Genomic DNA, 24,899 nt, shown 5'->3' on the forward strand with positions numbered 1-24,899 from the left:
TTTAGAATATTTCAGCCTAATTTATTTAGCCAGAGCTAATTTATCTAGATTTAAAAACGTTTCTACAACATAGTATTCAATTGCGATAGTGTATACATGTCTTAAAATACATTTTCAATTTTCATTCAAAAATATCAACCCAAATGTGGGTAAATCGAAATAAATTTGACACTTTGTTGTTTTATACGAAGAATTTAAAGAGTTAACCCGACCGTATGTGTTATTTAGAACATGTGAATGCTTTTAATTTAGTTGGGTAATAAATGTAAATGTAGCGAGAATATCATCCGTCGCGTCGTTTACGTGCTGTGTTATAACGAGAATATCATCCGACGCGTCGGTTACGCGCTTCGCGCGCTAACGCAAGCCGCGGCGTTCCCACCGCTCCTCACGTCGCCAGTCGGCCCTACACGCCCGTAGTGAAAGCACATGCGCGCGCGACTGCGTCGCGCGGCGCCCTACCTTGTACCTAGATTATTGTTTGAACTATATTACTGCTGTCTGTGTGTTACCTAATTGTGATTGTCACTGTGTAATTATAATATAATAAACTTTTGTACATTCATTATAAAAATTGCGCCCAACTCGTGGCTCGTGCTCAAAGTACCTACGCGAGTGCGAACGTATTCCACGCTCTGTTGAAGTCTGTTGTGTACCTACTGTACCGAGGCTGTAACCGTCGTGTCTCGAGAAGATGCCGAAAACACGCGGACAGACGGCCATCGAGAACCGCAGTAGTGATAGTGACGAAGAGTTCACGGATACGCGAGTGGCGGGAACCGCCGCGGACGACAACATGGCGGCGGCGTCACCTACCACAACGGACCGACGCGATACGAATATAATCACAATGTCAGAAGACCAGCTATCTAGGATCCTGGCCAGCGTGATGAGGGGGTCGACTCAACCTCCTGCTGCAGAAGTGCACGCGGTGCACACTGCGCAGAGCAACTTCACCCGGTGCACGGCTCGGTTCGATGGAGCCGCCTGCAACGCCGACGTCGTGGAAGCATTCATCGAGAGCGTGCTCGTATACAAGGAGTGCGCAGGCGTCTCAGACGACCACGCGTTACGAGGACTGCCGATGCTGCTGACCGGAGACGCCGCCGTGTGGTGGCGAGGAGTGCGACCTACGGTGGAGAGCTGGGACGACGCGTTACGCCGGCTGCGCTTCATGTACGGCGCGGCGCGCCCAGCCCACAGGGTCTTACGCGACATATTCGCGACAGAACAACAAAGTGAAAGTGCCGACGTATATATTTCGCGTGTGCGTGCTAACATTTCGCGGTTACCATATCCTTTACCAGAACAAATGCAACTCGATATAGTGTATGGCCTGTTACACCGTAGAATCCGCAAACGTGTTCCGCGTGATAGCGTAAGTAGTGTCGACTGTCTGCTTGAGAGAGCTAGGTACGTAGAGGAGACGCTGGGCGAAGCGAACCAATCTAGTACATCGTCTAACAATAATACCGCGAACACGAATTTACGTAATAAAGATAACCCTTCAACCTCGACCGGTAAAAATATTAACCCGCAAACGGCTACGTTGAAAAATTTTAACCCACAAACGACCACGTCCGACTCTAGTTCGAACATAGATAGTAGTAGCGCGACTTCTAAACGTGTTAGACCACGCTGTGCACGCTGCAAACGTTTCGGACACACGATGGACGAGTGTAAGTCGAAAGGTAATGAGTTAGCTTGTTATGGTTGCGGTCGTGAAGGCGTTATTCGGTCGAAATGTCACACTTGTAAAGGCAAGTGCAAGGAAGACGCACCAGCCGCGGCCGCCGACGGGAAGGTAAGTTTCCAAAGTGCTTATACACACGATTCCTCCACGTCGCAGCCGACGATAAATATTGAAGTGGCTTCGTTATTAGGTGTCGCTGTGCTTGATACCGGCGCTACCGAAAGCTTAGCTAGCCCCGGTTTGTATGCTATTTTGTTAAAGAACGGGACTAGTTTTACATCGGCCCGCCGCACGATAGGGTTGGCCGACGGGACCCAACATACACGTGACGTGTTGTTGTGCGATACGAATGTTGTAGTACGGGGACGTATTGTACCTACAACATTTATTGTTATACCAGGGGCGGAGAATAGGACGCTTCTCGGACAAGATTTTATTACGAAATCTGGTATTTTGCTTGACCTTCAACGTGGTTGTTGGTACTTTTCAGATTCCACAAAGGTGAAGGTACCCTTTGTGCGCTCTTACAGTCTTATGTCCACCAGTGACGCAGAGCTGATGCAGGTTAACACCACCGGCCTGGCACTGAGAGAAAACGAGGGATCTAAGCTGTCACCTGCTCAGAGGACGCAGCTCAACCAGCTTATAATATCTAAGGCTGCGCGCTTCGCCACCGAGGGACCAGCTACATCTTACGCTACTCACCACATTCGAGTAGGCGAGAGGCAGGAGCCTACCGCCTCACCACCCTACCGGATGTCGGCAGGTAAGAAGCAGCTGCTGGACGGTGAGCTCGAGAAGCTGCTGCGAGCAGACGTTATAGAGGAGTGTGAGTCGCCGTGGGCCGCGAACGTAGTGTTGGTGAAGAAGAAAGACGGTGGAGTCCGGTTATGTGTGGATTACCGCAAGCTCAATGCTGTGACGGAGCCTGACCGGTACCCACTGCCGCGCATAGAAGACGTGCTTCATGCCGCGAAGACCACCGCCTACATGTCAACGCTCGACCTTCATTCTGGCTATTTCCAGGTAAGTGTCGCGGAAGAGGACCGTGACAAGACCGCGTTTGTTACGCCCTCTGGTACCTACAGGTTTAAGAGAATGCCCATGGGATTGCGCAACTCCGGTGCCACGTTCCAGAGACTGATCGACCGGTTCCGGTCGAACCTGGTTGTACCAGCGCGGACACTCGAGACCAGTGACGGCGCTGTGACGTCCTCAGACCCCCGAGGTGGTGGTAGATCGGTAAGTATCCTAGGCTACCTAGATGACCTGATTGTTCTGTCGCCCACATTTGAAGAACACCTCGAGGATCTGGAGGCAGTCTTCGATAGGCTGGATAAATTTAATCTGCGTGTTAACCGCAAGAAAAGTTGTTTTGCCTGTGATTCGGTGCGGTTCCTGGGGCACATTATTGTACCCGGTGGTTTGCAGGTAGACCCGGAGAAGACCTCAGCCATAGCTGACATGCCTGCCCCGAAGAACGAGAGGCAGCTTAAAGGTTTCTTAGCTACGTCAAGCTGGTTCCGGCGATTTGTGCCGAATTACGCCGCTGTCGCGAAGCCTTTAACTGACCTTCTCAAGAAGAATAGCTCGTGGAGGTGGCATGAGGAGCAGCAGGCTGCGTTCGAGCACATCAAGAGACTCCTGGTCACCGCACCCATACTCCGTCAAGCCGACGAAGGTAAGCCCTTCTCTCTTAATACCGACAGTAGTGGTTACTGTCTCGGAGCAGTTCTGATGCAGGGGGAGGGCCCTGATGAGAGGCCTGTGGAGTACGCCAGTCGGTTGCTGTTACCGGCTGAGCGCAACTACACCACCACGGAAAGGGAAGCGCTAGCTGTAGTCTGGGCGGTGACTAAATTCAGGGGCTACATCGAAGGGTCAGAGGTCATCGTTAAGTCCGATCATCAACCCTTGCGTTGGTTGATGAGTTTGAAGTCCCCCAGTGGCCGTTTGGCAAGGTGGGCATTGACCCTTCAGGCTTATAACTTACAGATCCAGTACACCCCCGGTAAGGTGAAAGTGATTGCAGACGCGCTAAGCCGCCCCGCCTGCTGTGAAAAGGACCCAGGTGGATGCGAGGTATGCTTAGTAACTGTAGATATACCGCACAGGGCACCTGCCGACGTACGTGATAACCAGCTCAAAGACCCCGAGCTGAAGACGATCGTAGAGGATCTGGAGGACTCCGATCCGTCTAGGGGGAGGGGCTGGTCAGAACGAGGTTATCTGATGTCTGATGGAGTATTGTATCGGTGTGCACCCGAGGATGACGACGTTGACTCCGCCTGTCTCGTGGTACCGAGTCATGAAAGGGAGGGCATCCTTGCTGACTTCCATGACGCTCCCACCGCAGGTCATTTCGGTGTTGAGAGAACCCTGCAGCGCATCAGAGCTCGCTACTTTTGGGTAGGTATGAGAACCTTCGTTGCTGACTATGTTAGACGTTGTGCTGCTTGTCAGCGTTATAAAGCAGACAACAAGAAGCCTGCAGGACTACTGCAGACGCCTGCTGCGACTCGCCGGTTCGAGGTCGTGTCAGTAGATTTGTTTGGCCCTTTGCCGAAGACGGCTAAAGGTAACCGTTGGATTCTTATTATAGAGGACGTGTGTACTCACTGGGTTGAGTTGTTTGCGTTGGAGACCGCCACCAGCGTAGAGTGCGCTGAGATTTTAATCGGCGAAGTCTTCTTGAGGTTTGGAGTCCCGCGTAGGATGGTCAGCGACAACGGAGTTCAGTTCGTAGCTGAGGTGATGCAACAGGCATGTCACGTGATGGGTATCAAACAGTCTTTGACGCCGTTGCACCACCCGGAAAGCAACCCCGTTGAACGCAAGAACCGGGACCTCAAACCCCAGTTGGCAATTCTGGTGGGGAAGGACCACGCCTCTTGGGATCGCCATCTCGCAGCTATAAGGTTTGCGATGAATTCAGCCGTTACAGCGAGTACGGGGTTTTCACCGGCTTTTCTTACCTTCGGAAGGGAGCTGCGCGCACCATCTGACGTCGTGGCTGATATGAAAGCCATCGTGGATAACGATAATTTCGTACCGAGTATTACGCCTTACCTTCGTAGGTTGTCGACAGCGCTTCTAGATGCCAGGGATGTCCATGAGCAGGCCCAGTCCATCAGGAAGAAGTATGCTGATGAAGGTAGACGTACGCCTCCGGATTATAAGGTAGGTGACCTTGTCCTCCTAAAGACGCAGAGTATGAACGACGCAGGCCGTGGACAAACCGCGAAGTTCATCCCTAGGAGAGACGGCCCGTATCGTATTCGGGAAGTGGTAAGTCCCACCACTTATGTTATCGAGGGACTTACGCGAGCTGAACACATTGGACGGTACCATGTGTCACACTTAACGCCATTCGTCGGCGACATCGTGTCTCCGGTTCGTGAGAAGCGCAAGCGTGGTCGACCCCGTAAATTCGATGCTAGTCCGAACGCGAGGGCGCTATGTCCGAACTAGAGGGGAGTGTGTAGCGAGAATATCATCCGTCGCGTCGTTTACGTGCTGTGTTATAACGAGAATATCATCCGACGCGTCGGTTACGCGCTTCGCGCGCTAACGCAAGCCGCGGCGTTCCCACCGCTCCTCACGTCGCCAGTCGGCCCTACACGCCCGTAGTGAAAGCACATGCGCGCGCGACTGCGTCGCGCGGCGCCCTACCTTGTACCTAGATTATTGTTTGAACTATATTACTGCTGTCTGTGTGTTACCTAATTGTGATTGTCACTGTGTAATTATAATATAATAAACTTTTGTACATCCATTATATAAATGATTTTTAAGAAGTGATGTGGATTATGGCTTCCTTTTACTATTCTGAAATCTTCGTGAGCAGGTGTGCTAGAATAAATCTTTGCAAAATTACCCAGGCTGGAGGCTGCTGGCATCATGGACTACAACTATACAATACAGGTAATTTGGCAATATTATGTTTTATTACACTAATTAACAAGCATAATATTTAAATGAAATATCGACGCGACAACATCTTCACCAAGGCGACATTGTTCAAACCGCGTGGCGAGATTTCATTGACTATTAAATATGGGCGTGTTTCAGACTAGATGGTGTAAAATACTAATTGTAGTATCAAAATATTCATGAATTGGATAGTATCGATAGTATTTTTCGTTGTTATTAATGACCTCGTGTGTAGTATGTATTGAGTAAAACTACAATTGAACCCACGTAGCGTGATTTCATTGAAGATTAAACGCGGGCGTTTAACTAGATGAGTTAAAATTATATTAAAATTAGTTAATATCCATGCATAGGATAGCATCCATAGTATTTTTATGCCAAACTTTTTTACTTTTTACTAGGATATCTTTGCTTCAATGTAGATATTAACCGATGTTGCCGTATATATTAACTACTTATTATCAAAATCGGCAAATAATGAATTGTTTATTTAAAGATTTTATCCGTAAACTTATATTCACAGGAGTGCCACGTGTTAGGCTTGTACCTATATAGGTATAGGTTGAGGTTCAATTGTCTTTGTTACTTAAGACTAATATTATGAAGTGCGCTATTTCTACAGATCTACTCCTATTCTTATTTAACGTTATTCTTATCTGACAAAACTTTGAAATTGTAACCACGTTGCTTAATACTTTGATACTGTAAGCTGAAAGAATATTCGTACCATCGCGATATTGCTGTTGCCGTAAGGTTGTAGGCAGTCGTAGACAGTAGCATTTCATTGTTTACATTATTTTACTTTAAATTGTTTTTTTAGTATTGCAAGTCCCGAGTGAATAGGTTGCTTGTAGAATGTAGACAGGCATTTGCTACAAAACCACTCACCGGCAGGCGAGTTAGTGGTCAAAGGTTACAACGTGACCACTAACTCGCCACATGCATGTCTTATGTTCGTCAGTATAAAGAATTGTTCCGTGCAGGATTCAAACCCTTAAATTCCTAACCCCCAAAAGGTTGGCAACGCACTTGTAACGCCTCCGGTGTTTCAAGTGTCCATGGGCGGCGTCGATTGCTTACCATCAGGTAATACGTCTGCACGTTTACTGGCGTGTTCTATAAAAAAAACCGCAATAGGTACCTATTACGGTTATCCATGAATAACATTTTGGAATATAAGGATTAATGTTATTTCCTTATTAGATTTCTGTGGATTCATAATATGCCTGTGTAATTATAATAATAAAGTAAAATTGCATTTTCGGCTACGAAAAATATGAAAGAAAGAAAAAACATTTATTTAGCACCAGCGACGATGTAGCATAACATATAATTATGTACTTTAGTAATTACGAATCAAAGACATAAGGACTACAGATGGAGTTAAAACTAAGCTCACTAAAATTCTTACAACATTCGAAATCAGCATCTTTACTAGTTATCCGGGCGACTTCGTCTACTAGTTCGTAAGTGAAAAGTGTTGTGTGTAAAAGTGTGTCACAGTTATACTTAATAGTAATAACTTTTCACTATTTAAATTGCAAAACGCTTATGAAAATATGAAATTTAAATTTTGCGGGCTACACAGGATAGTTCATCTTATTCAACATGAATATTTAAATTTACTCAATCTAAAATTATTGAAACTTTGCAGTGCTCAAAATGTACTAAAAACAATCACACTTTTATGAATCGTTTGTAAGATAACTTAATTTTCATATTTTTTATGAAATAAGTACTTACGCAATAAAAATGTCTATTCTATGTATTGTGAAACTAGTTGTTAAAAATACCGTACCGAGCTTGAGAGAAAGAAAAAGAAACAAGATTCGTTTCGGAATATTCAAACATTTTATTGAATAATTATTAAGGAAATTATCGAATATTAAACTTCCAGTCTCTTGCAATCAAAGACTAAAGATGCAAGGTAGTGTCGTGTGCACATTTCCGGTTTTGACAATGCTAAGCTATTTGGTTTCCACCCACCGTATCCGGTTCCGGTCGTTACTGATTTAATTGCAGGAAGAAAACTAAACTTTAGAAAATTGAAAAAAAGTTTCTATTTTAAATCAACGATAATAATAGCATATTTATGAGGTTGGGTAGATATCTAATCATAAAGTGAGTATTCATTTAAGTATAATAGTATAATACTTTAATGTACCTAGTGTTAAAATTATACTTAGTGAAAATAAATTCATCAGTTTTAAATTGAAACAGCATTACAGTAGGTACTGTGCATCTGAAATAATTATTTAACCCATAATCAGTGGATCGTTTTAGGGGCGGATTTAACCTTATAATGCGACATTTCAATTTCTAATTAGGCAGTAGTAAGAAAAGCGTTTCCCTAACCTTTAGGTGGACGACGATAAATACCTGTGTAACATCTTGTGACCACTCCTAGCAATGGGAGCGAATAAAGTATCTATGTATCTAATTTATATTTATGTTTTGTCGTCTGAACCTGTATAAATGTTACAGCTGCTGCTGTTGCTGCCATATCCTATGGCGCTCAAGACCTGAGACGTCTGAACTTCGAGGCAGCGCGGCGCCGGCTGAAAATGGCTACTGCAAGCTACTATTGAGCGAGTGCTGCGTGGCGGCGACACACTGGCGCGTCGACCGAGTCATCAGTGCGACTTTGAATAGTTCCAGAAGTCCAAAAAGGTTCGTAATTTGTTCTAAACAATCGTACTTCATCATTACCAACCCTTAAGAATCCACTGTCACTAAGAATCCACTGTACCAGTGCAGTACAAAGCTGGACTAGAGACTGGGTCCAGCTCTGAGTAGAGTAGAGTAGAACCAACACAACTGGCTTCTGTTTCTAAATAAATAGACTAAGTTCTGACCACACTCACACTTTTATCTCTATTTATAAATTAAGTCAATGTGTTTTGTGATATGATCATAGAATCTAAATGTGTTATTGTTATATCATTATGAAACTTAAATGTGGGAGACCCATGCTTTGGCACAAATGTACTGGCTCGACCGCAGTGATACCCCGGCCTTGCAGGAAACTGATGTTAAACTATGCTTACATTGTGTTTCGTTGTGTGAGTGAGGTTACCGGACGCCCAGTGACCACCTTCCCAATCCCCAATTCTCCAAGGGATTATTTTCTTAATTTCCTAATTAAGGGTTTAATTTCCTAATCCCTAAGGGGCGGGCAACACACTTGTAACACCTCTGTACGAGAAAAGTGTTTCAGAATAAGTATCTATTTTATATTTGTTTTATTGTATGAACCTGTGTGGATGTTACAGCTGCTGCCGTATCCTATGGCGCTCAAGACCTGAGACGTCTGAACTTCGAGGCAGCGCTGCGCCGGCTGAAAATGGCTACTGCAAGCTACTATTGAGCGAGTGCTGGGCGCGTCGACCGAGTCATCACTTCATCAGTGCGACTTTGAATAGTTCCTGAAGTCCAAAAAGGTTTGTCATTTCTTCTAAATAATTATCATACTTCATCATCAACAGTCCTTGAGAATCCACCGTCACTAAGAATCTACTGTATAGGTGCAGTCCACTGCTGGACTACAGACTGGTTCCAGATCTGAGTAGAGTAGAGTAGAACCATCACGTCAAACTTAAGTGTGGGAGAGCCATGCTTCCGCACGAATTGGTCGGTTTAACCGGAGTAATACCCCGGCCTCACAGAAAACTGATGACTTACTTTATGTTTCGTTGTGTGAGTGAGGTTACCGGAGGCTCAATTATCCCCTTCCCAATCTTCCCAATGCCCGATTCCCCAACAACCCTTAAATTCCTAATTCCCAAAAAGATTTGGCAACACACTTGTAACACGTCTGGTGTTTCAGGTGTCTACTGGCTTATTGCAGAAAAAAATACTTTGCAATTATATATGGGTAAGATGTCCCTATTATGATAGGTTGCTGGTATATCCTTAAATTCCCTACTAGTGAACTAGTTAGGATTCATTAGATAAGTCTGTTTCTTCTGAGAAAATAATAATATGAGTAAAACTGTAGTTTTTTTTATGTATTTGTTATTGCTTCTTTGGTTATATTGTATCTCACATGTTATGTCATTGAGTCCCACATGTTTAGGTTGAACTAAGTTGTTAATGTACATTGGTATAACTTTCAGCTGTCGGTGATCACATTGTGAGCAGTGTGTGGAACTGTCTGCAGACACGGTGCACGGTATACATGGGGAGCAGACACGGTGCAGTGAGGCATGATGAAACTGGTAAGATTTTCAATATTTTGTGCTGATTGATAAAATAGAGGAAAAAGTAACTACTCAACGATGTGTGAACTGATTTCAATTATAAATTGACCTTCCAAACGAAATTGGTTCTCAATCCGTCCGGTATGTTATGTTTTGGAGTTATGGATTTTCAAATTTTAGAATGCACTATAGCAAAATTATCTGGGGGCACGGTAGTGCCCCGCCAAGACGAGCCAAGCGAAGCGCAAGCGCAAGGGCACTACCTACCTTTTCTCGAAGCGCTTCGTCGTATTTTTGAACCTTCATAACTTGAGTTTGGGTTATACCAGATAAACAAAATTTTCAGGATATAATGTCAGTGGTAGACTTAATAAACCTCTAAAGTTTCAATTGCATAGCTCTTATACTTTAGATTTTATTGATATCTAAAATACCCCGATTTCGTCACTCACTCACTCACTCACTCACTCACTCACTGATGATCAACAAAATTCTTAAGGTACTTCCTGAAGTCCTAGAAAACTGAAATTTGGTATGTAAGCTAGTATTAGTACCCAAACAACAAAAAAATCCTAAAACTTGGAACTTTTACCCCCCAACCCCTTAAACTAGGGGTGAAAGTTTGTTCGAGACTTCCGCAACTTTTGACGCTAGAGGTCTGAATGCGGCCGCGGAGGGGTAAAAATCTGAAATAGGGAAACTTAATTCCCTATTTCCTGCTTGAGATCTGAAAATTATACACAAGTACATAGAACACAAACTTTTCATAAAATCAAAACATTATCCTACCCATAAGTACTTAGATATGAATAATATTACTACACTTCACTTCGGTAAGTGTTTATTAATCAACCTATACTTTTGAACATAAGCATCGTAAGTATAGTATGCGCCAACGCCCGCCGCCTGCCCCCTCGTCCCCGCGCAGTAGCTAAAAATAATCGGCCCGTCAGCGAGCGCGGCACCCGAACGCGGGCAGACGCGCGAGGGCAGACGTCGTTGACGGTTGTCTCGTTGAATGAAAAATTTTCGGAATATTTCGGTGATTTAAAAGTTTGCTATCGCGGAGAAAAAAACCATTTGCCTAATAGTCATTGTTTAATTTTCATTGTTAATAGGTTTAACTTAAGTAGTTTAGGATTACGTACGGTTTGAATATTGTATAGTAGGTAGAAAATTACGATATTGATAGTTGTTAATCTAGTGTTAAAAATAATTTTGTGTAGGTATTTTAGAACTAGGTTTAATAGGCTTATCTACAGGTACCTATACCGCTCATTTCATTGACACTTGTCCAGACTTGTATTTGTCGCTCATTTTATCTTTCTATCATAAGCAACCTACAAAAAGAAATGAAATCCCACAAAAACATTTCATGTTAAATGTTGCCAAGACGAGACCATATAGCTCGCACTGTCAAAAAGTAATCAGATCCCGTGTAGAGCCAAGTTTCTAACCCTACATGCCCAGACCTAAATCGATAAGCCCTAATTTCACACTCAAGTTACGGGGAAATTCTACAGCCATAGCTCGTACTGCGTAGTTCGTAGCGCGTAGCAGAGTTTTTACGCTATAATCTCGTAGGCGTGCAAACCTTGGATGTAACTGGCGAGTCGGCCGCACGGACTTTTTGCTATTCGTCATATGGGCTTGAGCTTAAAAATCTATTCAATCTTCTAAACTCTTTCCGTGCGGCCAACTCGCCAGTTACGTCCAAGGTTTGCACGCCTACGAGATTATAGCGTAAAAACTCTGCTACGCGCTACGAACTACGCAGTACGAGCTATGGCTGTAGAATTTCCCCGTAACTTGAGTGTGAAATTAGGGCTTATCGATTTAGGTCTGGGCATGTAGGGTTAGAAACTTGGCTCTACACGGGATCTGATTACTTTTTGACAGTGCGAGCTATACGGTCTCGTCTTGGCAACATTTAACATGAAATGTTTTTGTGGGTAAAACTGTTTAAAAATACCGGCCAAGTGCTAGTCGGACTCGCCCATGAAGGGTTCTGTAGCAGCAAGTAGATGCCAATATAAAAGTTATCAATTTTTGTTTAAAATTTTCTATTGAAATCGACAGCATATATTTTTTTTTATAATTTTCTCACTTTCTATTTTAAAAGTTAGATGGGGGGATAAAAATTGTTTTAGAAACCTTAATGTCTTTAGATTCTAGATAGATCTATAGACACCCATCACAGATAGGTTAGATGAAAAAATAAAATCTTTTTTAGTCAGTTCCTTGTGTTGTGCCCTCATTAATTTTTAAATTTATCTGGGGGCACGGCAGTGCCCCCGCCAAGTCGAGCAAAAAAAAAGCGGCACGGCCGTACCATCCTTTTCTCGAAGCAATTCGGGCCTTTTTCGACCCCCTATAATTCGGTTGTGGATAAAGCAAGAAACCTGAATCTTCAGTAACTAATCCGGCATTGTATAAACACGGAATATTTAAAATTTCAGTCAATTTGAACCAGTAGTTTAAGAATGACAACTTGTTAAAGTTTCTAAATTTTGTCACTCACTGACTCACCGATCATCAAAAGTCCAAGGCACTTCTAGCAGACTTAGAAGCTTCATATTTGGAATACATATAGAGTTTAGTGTCTTAATCATGGGAAAACTTAAATATTTTGTAATTTCGGTCCAGTTTTCCAAATACACCAACTGCATCAATAACTTTGTAATCCCATATAAATATATGGGATTACAAAGTTATTTATGCAGTTGGTGGTTGGTGGTGGTTATAAATTTAATAGGTGTAGATAGGTACCTACCATATGAGGCAAGGGAGGGGGTATAGGGTGGGTAAGGGTGTGTTTAGCCCATGAAACTGAACAACATTATTACTTGTAAAATGGTCGACGTAATGAAAAACACATGATTGGACATGTCTTGAAGTACGAAAATCTAATAAAACAATATATTATAATTTAAATCTGTTATATATAAATTGTTAGCGCGACTAGCCTCCTTACAGACAGACTGGCCTCTATTTTACTCTATGACTGACAAGCAAAATATACGCCAAAATGACAGAACAATGAAATGTGAATGCCTTCGAGCGAGCGGCAGCCGCACGCATACGTGCGAGCGCCCTCATGCTGTTCGGATGTGCCTCGAAACCTAACCTATAAGTTTGCGATTTTCAATTACTTAATAGTGTCGGTCGAAATAACGAGACCAAAGTTACGTTTAAGTATTAATTGTATTCTTACATCTTGCATATCTACCAGTACTAGTAGTCGCAATGGATTCGGAAATACTGTATGTGAATGACCATCCATGCCCACACCGGATTGTCCGTATACCTGGTGATGGTTCGTGTCTATTTCATTCTTTGTCATTCTCTATGTATGGGAATACTGAGTCGTCGTATGAGATTAGACTTGGTATAGTGGAGTATGTGGTAGCGCATTGGGACGAGTTCAAAGTGTATACGTGTGACGAGCACGGAGACCCCTACATAGACGCCGACCTGTACTCGACATACAAAAAGAAGTGAGATCCCATCAAAAACATCCTGTAAAAAACCCAAGTCTCGCAGCTCAGTCTTTCTACCGTCAAAAGTTGTGAGATCCATGTAATACCAAGTCGGTTAATCTATTTAGTGTCTACTTGAAGGACCTTCTGTCTTAAGTTATTACATAAGTTATTATCATGCCAATATTAAAAATATTTAACGTTTTAAACAAATAGATCGACTTGGACATCGCATGAAAACAAAATGAATATTACAATATTATATTAGATTCTTTAGTCTCTCGCGCCTCACGCGATTGAAACTCTCGTTCCTGTTGGTCGCTGGCCCGTCGTGCTGTGTAGTGTGATACATACTAATAATCAAATCAAGCGATGTCCAAGTCGATCTATTTGTTTAAAACGTTAAATATTTTTAATATTGGCATGATAATAACTTATGTAATAACTTAAGACAGAAGGTCCTTCAAGTAGACACTAAATAGATTAACCGACTTGGTATTACATGGATCTCACAACTTTTGACGGTAGAAAGACTGAGCTGCGAGACTTGGGTTTTTTACAGGATGTTTTTGATGGGATTAATTTTTATTCACAACTAGCTTCCGCCCGCGACTCCGTCCGCGCGGATGTCGGTCTCGCATGGAAGTTTTATTTCCTTCATTTTGAGTATCTCTGACAATGACATCTTATAAATATCTATTGGACTCAAATACGGCGAGGCTCATAATAATTAAGAAGATCCCTCTAATGAGCTACTGCTGTTGAGCTCGCGTTCTGTAGAAAAAGACTGAAAAAAACCGGCCAAGTGCGAGTCGGACTCGCCCATGAAGGGTTCCGTAGCAGCAAGTAGATGACATAATATAAAAGTTGTAAAATAACTTGGTTTTACATAGTGTTTGTATGAACGACAAAGTTATATTTGCGGTTTTCGAAAATGTTTTATTTCTTAAAAACTAATAATGATATCTCGTTCAAACTAATTTTCGTTGTTAGTTTCTATTGAAATCTACAGCATATATTTTTTTCAGTTTTCTCACTCTCTTATTTTAAAAGTTAGAGGGGGGGGACACACTCATTTTTCCACTTTGGAAGCGTCTAACTTTCAAACGATTGATTTTGACGAAAAGTGGTTTTAGGAACCTTAATGTCTTTTTTAAAGACCTATCGATAGACACCCATCACGGATATGTAAGCTGAAAAATTTTTTTTTGAATCAGTTCCATGTATGGAATTTAATTTTTATATTTATTAATTTTTATTGAAAATTCGAATAGCGGTTATCGAAATACACCGTCCTACAAAGTTTCAACTATGTAGGCCCAACAGTTTCGGAAATAAACGGCTGTGACATACGGACGGACGGACATGACAAATCTACATATAAGGGTTCCGTTTTTTGCCATTTGGCTACGGAACCCTAAAATGAAGTAAAGAAAGAAAGAAAGAAGAAAGAAAAATCATTTATTCGGCACCGGGCACGATGCACCAAAACAAAACACAAAATAGAAAAAAAAAATGGTAAAATTAATTAATACATTTAAAAAACACAAACAAGTGCACTATTTAAATTATATAAAAAAAAAAAAACATACAAACACACAACAGGTAAAAAAAAACAAGGTGGCAACGTGCCCAAGCCAAAAGGGTTGCCACCTCAGTATGAGCTGGGCACCGAAAGTACCCAGCACTGATTTTCAGTTGGCACCCTTTGCAGTATTTGCAGAATGCCATCTATGGGTGAATACAACAAAGTGTGTTAAATGTGCTAGCGGCAATTAGATTTTTAGTAATTTTACATTATCTCCGAAACTGTATGACCTATTGACATACTGTAAATGTCAAAAGCTTATCTGTATGATATCCTTGTGATACTGAAATAATTATTATTTTGATAATAATTAATATTTTGTTGCTTAAATAATCAACCAAAGTAAGTAAGCCGATTTTTTTTAAACAATTAGTCTTTTAGAAGATAAAATCCCACCCAAAACATAAATGTGAAAGGCTGCCAAGTTCGATAATATTGGAATGCTTCGCCTATAAAAAAAAAAATGATATAACAAGTTGGCAAGTTTTCACACACTTTGTTATAAACCTACTAAACGCAATGAGTCAAGTATATAATTTTCTATTAAAACTTGCCAAGTTATATCATTTTTAACTGAGGTCTGTGTATGGAACTTGGTACTTATTTAGATCTCACTTCTTTTATAGGCGAAGCATTCCAATATTATCGAACTTGGCAGCCTTTCACATTTATGTTTTGGGTGGGATTTCATTTATTTTTGTAAGGTTTATTTTCTTTTTTTCTTATTTTACTTTACTTTGACTAAATACAAACCTTCGTAACGAATTTTAGGTCGGTACGACCATTGGAAGATATAGATATTTTTTTTGTTTTAGTTCCTTAGGGGTATGAATTTACACCTTCATTATTTTTAAATCCAACTCACACTTGGCCATTTTCAGATTTTTTCCTTTATCTTGACCTAAAGACCTACCTCCATGCCAAATTTCAAGTCAATACGACCATTGGAAGTGGTCTAGGTTTTTGATGAGTGAGTGAGTCAGTCAGTCAGTCAGTCAGTGAGTGTATAGTAAAAATAGCGATTTTCTGACGTCAATATCTCAAGAACTACAATAGGTACATTAATGAAATTTTGTATTTTAGATAAGTAAGTAGATCTCGACAGATACTAGAAATTTCATATGCGTAGATAAAATAGATTTTGAGTTATAGGTGGGTCGAACTTGGCCCGAAATGGTTCGTGTAATATAACCCACGGCCGGTGTGTCGGTTTTTTTGCTCGAACTTGGCGGACACACTGCCGTGTGTCTAGATCTCTTTAGGGTTTTAATATAATTTTGTTTAGTACTGGCAGCACCGACTTCTTAACTAGCAGTGGGTAGATAGAACCAGGTAGTATAATGAACATGTTTTTCAAACGTAGTTTTATCTTTTACGGTGTATATTTTTCCATAAGTGTCGTCTAATGTAATTGCTTAATTGTAACATGTACCAAACTGAATTCCAGGACCATTGCGGCTCGGTAGCAGTACACGGCGGTCAGTGATTTCGAGGTGACGTCATCGCGATCTCTGCGACAGAGCTACGCGCCCAGTGGAACAATTTTCCTTACTACGCCGCGCGATGGACCCGTAAATGAAACCGTTACGATCATAATCGTGTTTTTCCACCGAAGCTGTGTAATGTAGTCATGCTGCGAGGATGTAATAGCTAAGCTGTGAAACTATGTGACCCTTTTCACTGTAACCAAGCTATGTAGCGGTGCGAGTAAGATTTGCTATGAAGATGCCGATCTGACGCCGCAAAGTAGCTGCACGTGGAAGATGCGTAGCTCGAGTATGCGATGTATCGATAGTAGGGAAACCATTCATATTACATATCTATAGCACACATTCATAGCATGCATCTGTCCATATAAAATACCTATCTTATTTTAACTTGTTTCCAACAGTGCTATGACGTATGATTGATATGACAGCAATTTAGCATAGTACTCTGGTGGAAATGTAATCTTGAAAGGGATTTTTTTAATAATTTGTATATGGTGAAAAATCGAGCAAAAAAGGTGGCATGGCCATACCATTCTTTTCTCGAAGCCATTCAGGTCCATTTCGACCGCCTATAACTTCGTTGTGGATAAAACAAGAAGCCTGAATTTTTAGGTAGGTACTAAGCAGGCATTGAACAAACATATATTTTAAACGAACATATATTTTAATTTTCATAAAATTTACTATTGGTAAGAATTATAACTTGTCAAAGTTTCGAAATTTATCACTGACTGACTGAAGAATCATCAAAAGTTTAAGGCATTTCTAACAGATAGAAGCCTCAAATTTAGAATACACTTGGTGTTTAATACCTACCTCAAGGGAAAAATCCCGAGTCCCGCAAATAAATACCCGCCCCTGATTCAGGATGTTGGGGCGTGATCAGGCCCGTGAGGTGATCTCCTTCGCGCGCGAGGTAGGGCTCTTGCACCATTACCAGTGCCAGGCCCAGTTCTTCCGCCACCGCCGGCAGCTCCGATGTGGCCAGCCGTGATCTCTGTAGGTTGACCTGCCCCAGCCTTAGTGTGTTGGTACGGCTGGCCATCTATCTATACTTGGTCTCCGCAGCGACCCTCGACTCCGCGTGCTGGCGCGCCGGGCAATCCCTTGATGCGGTGCGGTGCGTCTCTGCTCCTGGCCGGCCGAACTTTTTGCAAGTGGCGCACCTTGTTTGGGGGCACTGGCACTCCTCCGACTTATCCTCCTCCTCCTCGCCGCACTTCCCGCACACGACGCCCTTCGCCCGACAGTACTTCTCTGGGTGCCCGTATTGTTGGCACCTGCCGCAGCCGTTCTTCCCCTCCAGGTATTCCCCGTCCAGTGCTGTCCGCCGCCCTCCTTTCCGCTCGGTGTGAGCCCCAATCGCCGCAATTTCATCCTTATTAAGTTTGTTTGTTTTGCCGCGCACCGCCTCCATGATGCCCTTCGTGCTGGCCGTCGCAAGCCCGGCTAGATGCTCCACCGGCGCCGACGTCACCGGGTCCGCCGGCCCCACCCACTTTTCCGTGGGCGCTTCTTCCTCCGCCCCTTGCTCGGAGCACGGTGGGGACGGCGATCTCGCCGCCCGCAGTTGTATCCCTCCCATTGGAGGGACTTCTTTACGCCCCACTTTGACGGCCGCAATCCTGCGGCGCACCGCCTCCTGCACCTCTTCGGGGGACGACAAGCCCCGCTTCCCCGCCGTTGCTCCTGCCGCCGCTGCTACCGCTGTGACCCGCCCCACCGCGTACTCCATAGTCCCCAGCGGGGTACTAAACCCGTGGTGGGGGTGGTGGGGTGCGCGCGAGTGCCGATCTTGGCGTAAATCCTACCTCTTGCAGCTCCAACAGTGCCTGAAGCTCCGCCGACCTGTCCGCAATCTCCCTGGCCATTGTGTCCTGCGCCAACTGCTGCGCCTCCTCCTCAGAGAGGCCTCCCTCTGACATAGCGTTCGTGTATTACGTGGACTTCACGATACACAAAAAAAAACAATAGCAACAAAATAAAAAAAAAATAGGACTTAAAAACTAGGAGGTCAAAATTGTTTCGACAGCTATCCCAGTTGACAGCTGTCTAGTGTCAATATCACTCACGTCACTGTTATGTGTCACTGTCACCTAACTGTCACTTTTGACAGTTGTGCGCCGTCTCCCTCTGCCGGCAATATGGCCGCCGCGTCTTACGGCGCGTCGCCCAGGCCAGAGCAGGAGGGACCGAGATTCGCACTGTCACAACTACGTGTCTCTATCTCACTTATAATTCAATATGGCCGCGGCTCCTTATGGCGACTCGCACGTGCGAGACAAGGAGGCACCGATTTATCGTAAACTTGCTCGCGAGTGAATATTTTAATTAATTAAATTAAAATAAAAATAGGCCACGCGCAACTAACCACACGTCCGACTGCTAGCGCGGTCGGCGGCGAAGTCCTAACGTAGGGACATTCCCACCACCTTCCCATGGTCCTTCCTGCCTCACGGCGTACGGACCCTAATCTGGGGAGGAGCGCACGGTACTTGCGTTGGCTCTTTCCCATGCGCCCTTCTTGACTCCCTACATATTCTTTTTTTTTTTTATATATATGTCCTAGGCCTCAGTCTCCCCATCAGGGGCCGGGCCTCCTATCTACTGACCTCCCTCAATAGGGTTAGGCGAAACACAACGGTTCTTCGCGTTCAGCGTCACACTTGTTGGTCGTCTACACTGCGTCGAATAGTATGCCAGTTGTGTGCGAATGTTCGCAGCGCGTCGAAGTTTTCCCTGCTGCCAACTAGCGTCTGGTGATACACTGGACCCGTCTCCGCCACACGAATTGCATCCAAAATCCGAGATCGTTCGGGGGATAGGGACAATCCCACCACCATCCCATGGCCCCACCGACATTCTTGTCATCAGCCCGCCCCTGTAGTCTTGCTGAATTTGCTTCTTCGGGAACGAGCTATCACCGCGGCGATTCTTGACCCTGTACAAATCTACGTCCTTGTCCCTGATGTGCCTTCTCCCCTACCGGCTACTGGCTGGATGGGCCAGAGATGTTTTTTTTTTTTTTTTTGCGGTAGGGGTGGCGCGAAACCCGATTGGGTGCTAATCGACTCCGCCGCCGTCAGCGTCTGCAGTGCTACCCTCCATCCGTCGCTCCTCCACCTCCATCGCGTGTCGTCTGCGGTGCCACCGATGCGCGAAGATGCGCAGCCGCCCGAAGTTGTCCCGTCCGGACACCAGGTCCCCGTAGTACACTGGTCCCTCCTCCTTTCGAGTGATCCCGTCTAGCATCCACTTGCGTTCCTCTTCGTATAATGGGCACCTCCACAAGACGTGGTCCATGTCTTCGTCCTCTTCCCCGCAGTAGCACTCCGCGCGTTCACACAGCCGCATATCGCTAAGCCTCTTCCGGAAACAGCCATGCCCAGTCAGAATCTGCGAAACTTGATAGTCCGGCTCCACCCAGGTGGCCCTGAGTCGAGCCGCCACGTCCGGGAAAAACGATACGTCTCACGCCCCCGAGATTCCGCGTCCCAGCGGGACTGCCACTCTGAAACCGCCACCTCCCAGGACCCCTTCCTGCCGGACCGGAGGACGTCCCGCGGCGCCGCCCGTAATTCGTCGACCCTACCAGCACGGGCCACCTCGAGGTCGGCCGGCAGCACGCCGGCAAGTACCGGCAGTGCCGCCGTACTTGTGGAGCGGTAGGCCTTGGTCAGAAGGACCAGGGCCGGCCGCTGCGCCCTCAGCAGCGCCCCCCCCACGACGTGAACCGACACGCGCCGCCACCAACATCCTGCCGCGTAGGTGATCGTGGCGGTGAAGATGCCCTTATACAGAACCTTAAGGGCTCTGTATTTTAATCCCCAGGATGTGGCGGAGACGCGCGCCATCTTCCCAAATCCGCTGGCTGCCCTTTCGCCAATGGATCTGGCGTGTTCCCCAAACGAAAGCCCCGAATCGAGCACCACACCCAGAACCTTGGCGGATCGCACGCTCGCGACCGGCGCATCACCGAGCCTGATCGTTGGCGGACGTCTGGCCAGCCCCCCCTTGACTGTCATAGAATATGACTTCGCAGGGGAGAAGGCCAGCCGGTTCCGCACTCCCCAGTCCCTAACGAGTCCCAAGGCGCACGAGGCCGAGGCCTCAATGCCGGCTCTAGAGTCCGACTCGATGAGCACCGTGACGTCGTCCGCATACGCCACCAGTCTGACCCCGTCCGGGTATGGGAGCCGGAACAGGTCATCCATCAGGAGATTCCACAACGCCGGACCAAGTACTGACCCCTGCGGGCAGCCCATCGTGGATGTCTTCCATTCCACTCTGCCGCCGACGAAGAGCACTTGACCCCTGCAGGTTGAGCTGACCCATCCTAATGGAGGTGCTTCTAGCCATAATTGATGGCCGTCACCTGCCGCTGCTCCGCGTGCGCTCGAGCCGGGCAGTCACGGGACGCGGTCCGGTGGGTCTCTGCTCCTCTTCTGCCGAAGCGCTTGCACGTGGCGCACACGCGAGTTTGCGCCTTGCAGTCAGCGCTTCCGTGCCCCTCTTCTCCGCAGCTGCCGCAGGTCTGCGTTTTTGCCCTGCAGTATTTCGCCGGGTGCCCGTACTGTTGGCACCTGTTGCAGCAGGTGACGTCCAGGTGGTCGGTGACCTCCACCACATCCCAGCCGATGAACAGTTTTCCCCTCGTGACGAGGGCCTTCCGCAGTTCGGGCGTGCAGGAGCACACCCATTTGGTCCGTCCGTGGTGTCGGTCCCTCTTGAATACGACACGAAGCGCCCCGCCGATCTTCTCCTTAGTCCACTCTTCTTCTCGAAGGTTCTGCTCCTTGATGTCTGCGATAACATCCTCAAGTGTGGCGCCTTGGTCAATGCCGGTGAGGGCGATCAGTGGCTGGCGCGCCGCGGGCTCCGCTGCGCGCAGCGTGTTCGGCACGGCCTTTCTAAGCCGCTCTGCTGCGGCAGCCGACGTCATTTGTACCACCACCCCTGCGTTCCCCACCTTCCTCAGTCCCGCTATTTGTATGCCTAACTTCGCTGGCTGTACCGCCGTACGCAGCGCCCTCCTCGTGTCCTCCGCCGTCTTCAATCTTTCTTTCTGGTCTTCGGCCGGGAATATCACAACTGCTGGGCCGGGAGGGCGCGTAATTGGTACAGGGGCGTTGTCGCGCCCCAATCTCAGTGCGTTCGCGAACGAACGCGCAGGCCCCTCTGCTGGCGGCATGTGCCTTGGCGCCTCCTGGTTCGTGTTCGCTCGCCCCTTTTCGCGGGCCACAGCCAGATCCCTCTCCGCCGTCGCCAGTCGCAGCAACAGGTGCGTTAACACCGCGCCCAGTCGCTCGGTGTGAGCCCCAATCGCCGCGATCTCGTCCTTGTTTAATTTACTGGTTTTTCCCCTCACCGCCTCCATAATTCCCTTTGTGCTGGCCGTCGCGAGTCCGGCCAGCTGCTCCACCGGCGCCGACGTCACCGGGTCCGCTGGTCCCACCCACTTCTCTGTGGGCGCTCCTTCTTCCGCCACTTGCTCGGAGCACGGTGGGGACGGCGATCTCGCCGCCCGCAGCTGTATCCCTCCCATTGGAGGGACTTCTCTTCGCCCCACTCTGACGGCCGCAATCCTGCGGCGCACCGCCTCCTGCACCTCTTCGGGGGACGACAAGCCCCGCTTCCCCGCCGTTGCTCCTGCCGCCGCTGCTACCGCTGTGACCCGCCCCACCGCGTACTCCATAGTCCCCAGCGGGGTACTAAACCCCTGTGGTGGGGTGCGCGCGAGCGCCGATCTGGGCGTGAATCCCACCTCTTGCAGGTCTAGTAGAGCCTGTAGCTCTGCCGACCTGTCCGCTATTTCCCTGGCCACCGTCTCCTGCGCCAACTGTTGCGCCTCCTCCTCCGAGAGGCCTGTCTCCGACATTGTTCGAACCGTTCGTGTATTACTTCGACACGAAAAATAATAAAAATAATAAAAAGAAGAAAAAAAGAATCGAAGACACTTAATCACTAAAAAAAAAAAAACCAAAGACACTTATACACTACTTAAAAACTAAGAGGTCAAATAGTTTCGACAGCTGTCCCAGTTGACAGCTGTCTGGTGTCAATGTCACTTACGTCACAGCTGTCAAACTTGACAGCTGTGCGCCGTCTCCCTCCGCCGGCAATATGGCCGCCGCGTCTTATGGCGCGTCGCCCAGGCCAGAGCAGGAGGGACCGAGATTCGCACTGTCACAACCACGTGTCACTATCACTATCTCACTTCACTTGCCAATATGGCCGCGGCTCCTTATGGGCACTCGCGCGTGCGAGACAAGGAGGCACCGATATTTCGGACACTGGGTCGCGAATGTTTAAATTAAATTAAATAAATTAAAATAAGAAAAATTGGCCGCGCGCAACTAACTACACGTCCGACTGCTAGCGCGGTCGGCGGCGAAGTAGATAGGGACATTCCCACCACCACCTCATGGTCCTTCCCACCTTTCGGTACACGGACCAGGTATCGGGAGGCCGAATCTTGGGAACGCACCAGGTACTTGCGAGGGCTCTTTCCCTGGTGCGCTGCTTGACTCCCTACAGTTCCTTTTTTTTTTCCCTTCTCTATTTCCACTCTCCCCTATTGGGGCAGAACAACCACAGCCAACAGTACTTCGCGTCCGAGCAGTCCTTCTATCTCATCCTTCCAGCTCCTTTCTTTTAGCATGCCATCTGTGCGCAAACACCTTCAGTCTGGTAAAGCCGTCCTCGCTGTCTACTAGGTCCTTGAAGTAAACTGGTCCTGCTACGGTCCTACTCCAGTCCTTCAGCATCTCGTCTCGCTCTTCCTCGTACAGCTTACATTCCCACAGAACATGGTCTCTGGACTCGTCGGCTTCTCCACAGTAGCACGCCGCGCTGTCGCGCAGCGACATGCCGTGCAGGCGCTTGTTGAAGCATCCATGTCCTGTTAGTATCTGCGATACCACGTAGTCCGGCTCCACCCATCCGTACGCTAGTCTGTCGGCGACATTCGGGAAGAACATCTTCAGGTCTGTGCCCTTCTCTCCTGAAGTCCATCTCGTCTGCCAACTGGCAACGACAAGCTCCGTCAGTTCCTTTTTTCTAGCTCTGCGCTCCCTACCGACCAACCCTAGTCCCTCCTGCGCGAATCCGGCACGAACGACCTCCAGGTCAGCCGGGAGAACCGCTGCGAGCACGGGCAACGCCGCGGTGCTGACCGACCTATAAGCCTTCGTGAGCAGCACCAGGGCCGGGCGCTGAGTGCGGAGCAGCTTGCTCTGCACGGCATAATGGGACGAGCGTCGCCACCATACGGCCGCAGCATAAGTAATCACTGCCACATAGGTCCCTGCATACAGGACTCTAAGGGCCTTGTACCGTATGCCCCAGGTCGATGCCGATACTCTCGACACCTTCCCAAAGCAGTTCACAGCCTTCTGGCCGGCCAAATTTGCATGCGTCACGTAGGAGCTAGCCTCGTCAATTGCTACGCCCAATAATCTGGCACTGGCTACCTGTGCTATAGAGGCACCATCCATTCGTATCGTGGGGGGGGCGCTTGAATTTTCCCTTCATAGTGAGGGTCTGCGATTTCGCAGCTGAAAAACTGAAAAACTGAGGCGGTTCCGACACCCCCAGTCGGACACCGCCCGGAGCGACGACAGGGCGTTCTTCTCTATCGCCGCTCTAGATGGGGCCTCAATGATCAGGGTGATGTCGTCGGCATACGCGACCATGCTCACACCCTCCGGTACAGGCAGCTTGAGGATGTCATCGAGCAGCAGGTTCCAGAGCGTTGGCCCTAACACCGAACCTTGGGGGCAACCCATTGTGGTCTTCTTCCACACCGCCTGACGTCCCATAAATAACCCGACGCGTCTGTTGGTGAAGTAGCTAACTATGAGCTTGTAAATGTTAGGTGGGCAACCACCTTGTTTCAGCTTAACGAGGACCATGGGCCACCAGGCGTTGTCGAAGGCCCCCGAAATGTCCAAAAGCACTACCTGAACATAGTTCTCCGCGGTATTCGCAACTCGGTCAAGTACTGCGTTCAGCGCTGTGACCGTCGACTTTCGCCGCATGTCACCTCCTTCGATCTGCAGTACTTTTCCGGGTGTCCATACTGCTGGCATTTGCTGCAGCATGTTGCCCGGATGTGGTCGCACACGTCGGCCTCGTCCCAACCCACGTACACTCGGCCCAACCCGATGAGCAAATCGCGGGCCGCCTTGGAGCATTCCAGCACGACCAGGAACTTGGGACCGAGCTGCTTCTTAACTGCTAGCTTGCACTCCTGCTTGAAGCGAGCAAGCGGCCAGGCTGCGTCTTCCGCCAGGTTGATCCGGTGCAGTTCCTCCACGATGGTATCGCCGGATACGTCGGAGCGCAGGTAGCGCAAGGCCACCCGCGGCAGGCGGGACTTCGGCTCAACAGCCCTGAGTCCCGCAGGAACCGCACTCCTGAGTTTTGCGGCAGCCTCGGCAGTGGCAGTCCTGACCACCACCCCCGAGTTGCCCACCTTGCGGACCTGCGTAACTCGTATGCCCACCTCCGAGGGCT

General features: G+C 47.1%; 1 long non-coding RNA gene across 1 annotated transcript; it reads left to right on the top strand.

Moving 5' to 3' along the window:
• The first annotated feature begins 8,126 nt into the window (after positions 1–8,126).
• LOC118279301 (uncharacterized) lies at positions 8,127–17,216 on the top strand. Its single transcript, XR_007705953.1, has 3 exons — positions 8,127–8,296; positions 9,742–9,843; positions 16,340–17,216. It is a non-coding gene; the product is annotated as an uncharacterized LOC118279301 (long non-coding RNA).
• The last annotated feature ends 7,683 nt before the right edge of the window (positions 17,217–24,899 follow it).

This window comes from Spodoptera frugiperda, chromosome 14, assembly GCF_023101765.2.
Source record: "Spodoptera frugiperda isolate SF20-4 chromosome 14, AGI-APGP_CSIRO_Sfru_2.0, whole genome shotgun sequence".
Lineage (NCBI taxonomy): Eukaryota > Metazoa > Arthropoda > Insecta > Lepidoptera > Noctuidae > Spodoptera > Spodoptera frugiperda.